Consider the following 6,000-nt stretch of genomic DNA (forward strand, 5'->3'; position numbering starts at 1 on the left):
CATAAAACAGCTTCCATCCAGTAGAACAAAGAATTTTCTAATAGTCCATAAATGGAATGGGCTGTCTGGAGACCTGGGTCTCTCTTCACGAGTGGATTCAAGAAGGAGTTGGATATTAATTTGAGGACAGTATGGAGATGATCAGACAGCAGATGGTGGTTGAACCAGATGGCCCCTGAGGTTTCTTCCAGCTCCAGGAATCAATAACACTTGGTTTTCACAACCAATGGAGTCTTTATGACCTTATTGTCGGTATAACCACCTGAGCGGACAAAACACACAGTCCTAACCAGCCAGGCCTGCTTGTGAATATGTGGTTGCATCTTTCTGTCAGTTACAGCCAGCTTCCCCTACCTCCCAAAGCCTGAATAGGGAGGGTGAGCTACAAGGCTCAGGGAGGGAAGTTAAACTCTCTAGTTTCCATCTTTAATAAGCAAAACCACAATGATATTATTTTATAAAAGGAAAGTTTATATTTTATAAAAGGAGTTTTAGTTTGAAAACTATTGGAGGAAAGGGAAAGGACACAAATATTTTCAGCTTCCTATATAGTTCACATGTGACTAACGCTGGTTCAATCAAGATAATTAATTCCCCAGGATTTGTTTAACCTGCAGCTGGTGTGGAGGAGCCTTTTCTTCTTGGGTAGGAAATTCGAGAAGGTGCAAACCAGAGATCTCGGTTGTTATGGTTGACAGCAGATTTATTCTTTTTCTGGAATTGTCTTACTTTTTCACTATTTCTCCCCCCCCCCAGACACACACACACACACACACACACACACACACACACACTTAACTGTACAAACCACCAAGCTGTTGTTCTCCCAATACACCTAAGTAACACTTCTCTCTTCCATATTAGACTGACCAGCAGTTATCAATAAACCAATTCAGCCAATTTATATTTTGCTTTAAAGCAATAAATAAATACATTGTGTGCCAGGGTCTATCTTAGACTTTGGGATAAAAAAATGAACAAACTCTGACGTCCATTCTGGAGAAAAACCTTACAGGAACTCTTTGGGTGGCAAATCATAAAAGCCTAACTGAAGTTAGGCTTTGGGAGGCAAAGAGGGAAATTCATTGACTCACATATTCAAACTGCAGAAATGGCCAGGACGACATGAACCAGAGCCTTGAGTGCTTTCCAGATGTTTTCTTCCCATCTCTTATCTCAGCTTGCTTTCTGCTTTGGCAACTCGTCCCCATGAAGCTGACACCATAACAGCCAGGAACTCTAGTTTGCACTTTCCCTAATTCATCACCCACAAGGAAAAGGCTCCTCCATACAGTCGCAGGTTAAAAGATTCAGGGGAATTAACTTGATTGGCCCAGTGTAGGCCACATGCCGCCAATCACTGTGGCTACGGGGGCAGGGCCAGCTATCTTTTTTTTTTTTTTTTTTTTTTTTTTTTTTAAGTTTTATTAAGGTATAATTGATATGCAAAGAACTTCACACATTTAATGTGTACAATTCAGTGTTTGGACATCAGCTACTATTTGAATCTTATATTAGAACCCAGGAATTTGCAAGGTGAGAGAGGGAGGAACAGTTTCTTAAAAAGAAGGGAGATGATATTACCTGAATAAAGATTGGGTGCTGGGCAGACAAAAGACCAAAAATCTATCTCAGTGAGCTCACTAGCCTATAGGGAAGATACATATGCAAGCAAGTAATAATAATGCAATGTTATACATGCTTTCCTAGAGGTATGTTCAAGAATTAGGCTGAGGGTCATCAGTGGAGAAACCAGAGCCCTCATACGTTGCTAGTGGAAATGTAGAAAGTGCAGCCACTTTGAAAAACAATTGATAGCTCCTCAAATGGTTAAATAGAGTTACCACATGGTCCAGCAATTCCGCTCTTGGGTATACACATTTAAAAAATGAAAACGTGTTCACATATAAATTTGTACATGAATGTTTGTAGCCAAAAGTCGGAAACATCCCAAATGTCCATCAACAGATAAATAGATAAAATGTGATTTGCCATCTGTACAATGGAATATTATTCAGTCATCAAAAGGAATAGAGTATTGATACATGTTACAACATAGATGAACCTTGAAAATGTGATGCTAAGTGAAAGAAGCCTGACACAAAATACCACATATTATATAATTCCATTGTCATGCAGGGGCTCTAGTCCTGCTACCTGCATAAGAACGCAGGATATGGTGAGGCCAAAAAAGGAACACCCACGGAGCCATAGATAGGGGAGTCATACCAATATAGTCTCGCTGGCAGCAGGGTTGGAGACACAGGAAGCAGGAGCCACACGATCTGCAATCCAGCATCCACTTCTCTGCCAACAAACCAAACCCCTACCGTAGCCACGGCAGTTATATTAGTGGCTAATGGCTAACTGGTTACAGCTGATGGCCAACTAGTCACAGCTGATGACCATCTACTACCCGAGCCAGCAGCTTCCCACGTGAGGCCGAGAGTCTGGAAACTGGTCTCTGGGACTCTGTCCCCATATCCATTTAGATGAAATATCCAAATGTATAAAGACAGAAAGTAGATTAGCGTTTGCTTTGGGTTAGAGGGATTGTAAGGACAGGGAAGTGATAGCTAAAGTGTACAGGATTTCTTTTAAAGGTGATGAAATGCTCTAAAATTAACTGTGGTGATGGCTGCACATATCTGTGAATATACTAAGAGCCATTCAATTATACACTATAAATGGGTGAAGTGTATGGTATGTGAATTACATCTTGATAAAGCTGTTAAAAAATTTTAAAGGCAGTTTGAATGGAAGAGAAAATACATACATAGATACATACATACATATTAAAAATTGGACATATATTTAAGGCAATATGTCCATATTTTCTTTGGGGAAAAGAATCACCGAAGATGTTAAGTTATTCTGCAACTGAATATACAAATAACATGTAGGTGTCAAAATTCATAACTTCTTGAAAGCTTAAACACGAAAGGAATTCCATCCAATACAACTGTCTATAAAGAGGTCATTGCATTTCCTGGGCTCATGTTTCCTTTGGGAACCTCGTCCGGTGTAACATTCCTGGCCTGTCCCTTTCCCCTCCCACTACCTAGGAGCAACTTATCTGGTTGGTGAATCTGAAAATGAAACTGAGCATGCTCTCTAGTATAGCCCGGACTGCCCACATAGAGGCATTTAGTAAACTTCTTGTGGCAGCCTTTGCCCCCATAAGGGGTAATACTGCAGCTTGGAGCAAAGTTCAGATCAGGAGAGGTGTTAAGACCCATGTGGTAGCGCACTATGGTGGTATTGAAACACATCTGCAAATTCTTTGACATTCTTCCCATCAAGAGGTGGAGTCTATGTCCCTACCTTTTGAACATAGGTGGGACTTTGTGACTGCCTTAATAAATAGAATGCTGCAGAAATGGTGCAGTGTGACTTCCAAGGTTGTTAAAAAACAATTGCTCCATATTGTACACATGTAGCTGCCAAATGTTTCATGGCAGACATCATTTATTTCTCTAGTTAGTTATCTCAACTTCCTTCAACTTTCCCTCTTGTAAGAGGTTCAACTAGTGCAGTAGTCCTCAGACATGAGCGTGCAACAGAATCCCCTGGAGGGCTCGTTACAACATGGATCCCTGGGCCCTGACTCTAGAGTTTCTGATTCAGTAGGCCTGGGGTCAGAGAGTTTCCATACCAAACAAGTTCCCAAGTGTTGTTGATGACTACTCTTTGAGAACCACTGAGCTTGAGAAACCAAATATATAGGATGTTAGAAAAAGAGTCCTCATGTTGGCTGTGCCATCTTCTAATAAAAAATAAAACCCTAATGAAAACATATCACCAATAAAAACTAAGGTCTCTGCCTGTATCACACAGTTGTGAGGATGTGGGGACAGAGCCAGGAGTGCAGTTTCCAGGCTCTCGGCCTCGCAAAGAAAGGTGCTGGCTCAGGTAGTAAATGGCCATCAGCTGTGATTGGATGGCCATCAGCTGTGGCTAGGTGGCCGTCAGCTGTAACCAGTGAGCCATTGGCCACTAATATAACTGCTGTGGCTACACTAGCAAAAAATGGGAGCTAGTAAGAGCGGATTGCAGAAAGGCGGATGCCACCAGCGAGAATATAGTGATATGACTCCCTTACTTATGGCTCCGTGGGTGTTCCTTTTTGGCCTCACCATACCCTGCATTCTTATGTAGGGAGCGGGAGCAGAGACCCCGCAGGCCGCCCTGCATGACAACCACTGAAAGTAAAATCTCCTCTGTCACCATATATTTGACCCCCTTTGCCCTCTTCTACCTGCCCCCACCCCCTTACTCTCTTGTAACCACTAAACTGTTGTCTGTGTCTGTGAGTTTTTATTTATCTTGATCGTTTGTTGTTTTCAGTTTTATATGTCACATATGTATGAAATATTGCAGTTCTCAACTTTTTCTAACTTATTTTGCTTAACATGATAATCTCAAGATCCGTTCATTTTGTTGCAAATGGCAGTATTTCATCTTTTCTTGTGACCAAGTAATATTCCATTGTATATATGTATCACATGTTCTTCATCCAATCATCTATCGAAGGACACTTCAGTAGTTTTCATGTCTTGCCACTGTGAATAATGCTGCAATGAACTTAGGGGCACATATATCTTCACAAATAAATGTTTTCAAATTTTGGGGGTAGATACCCAGAAGAGAGATTGCTGGGTCACATGGTAATTCTAGTCTTAATTTTTTGAGGAAACTCCATATTGTTTTCCATAGTGGCTGTATCAATTTATATTCCCACTAGCAGTGTATGAGGGTTCCTTTCCCCCCCACAACCTTTCTAACACTTGTAATTACTTGCTTGATGATAGCCATTCTAACTGGTGTGAGGTGGTATCTCATTAAGGTTTCAATTTTCATTTCCCTAATAACTAGTGAAGTTGAGCATTTTTTTATGTATCTGTTGACTGTTTGTATGTCTTCTTGGGAGAAGTGTCTGTTTAGGTCCTTTGCCCATTTTTTAATTGGATTTTTGTTTGTCTTTTTTGTTGTTGTTGAGTTGCATGTGTTCTTTATATATTTCAAATATTAGCCCCTTATCAGAGGTGTTGTTTGCAAATATCTTCTCCCATTTGGTTGGTTTTCTCTTTGTTTTGTTGATGGTTTCTTTGGCTGTACAGGAGCTATTTAGTTTGATATAATCCCATTCATTTGTTTTTGCTTTTAATTTCCTTGCCTTTGAGGTCAAATTCATAAAACCTTTGCTAAGACCAAAGTCTATAACTTTAATACCTATGTCTTCTTTCATGCAACTTAATGTTTCAGGCCTTGTATTCAGGCCTTTGATCCATTTTGAGTTAATTTTTGTGTATGGTGACAGATAGCAGTCTAGTTTCACTCTTTTGCACATGGCTTTTCAATTTTCCCACCACGAGGCTTTCTTTTCTCCATTGTATGTTTTTGGCTTCTTTGTCGAAAACTATTTGCCTATATACAGGTGAGTTTATTTCTGGGTTCTCAATTCTGTTCCATTGGTCTGTATGTCTGTTTTTCTGCCAATACCATGCTGTTTTGATTATTGTCACTTTGTAATATAATTTGAAGTCACGGAGTGTTATACCTCTGACCTTGCTCATTTTTCTCAGGATTGCTTTGGCTATTTGGAGTCTTTCAAGGTTCCATACAAATCTCATAATATTTTGTTCTGTTTCTTTAAAAAGTGCTATTGGAATTTTGACGGGGATTGCATTAAATCTATAAATTTCTTTGGGTAATATGGCCATTTAGCTATGTTGATTCTTTCAATCCATGAACACAGAATATTTTTCCATTTCTTTGTGTCTTCTTCAATTGCTTTAAACGTCTTGTAATTTTTAGTGTATATGTCCCTCACATCCTTTGTTAAGTTTATTCCAGGTATTTAATTCTTTTTTGTTGCAATTGAAAAAGGAATTGTTTTCATTTCTTTTTCTGAAATTTCATTTTCAGTATATAGCAATGCAATGGATTTTTGTACATTGATTTTGTATCCTGCAACTTTATTATACTTGTTTATTGTTT

This window comes from Rhinolophus sinicus, chromosome 1 (assembly GCF_057876585.1).
Source record: "Rhinolophus sinicus isolate RSI-liver-muscle chromosome 1, RSI-T2T, whole genome shotgun sequence".
NCBI classification, from domain to species: domain Eukaryota; kingdom Metazoa; phylum Chordata; class Mammalia; order Chiroptera; family Rhinolophidae; genus Rhinolophus; species Rhinolophus sinicus.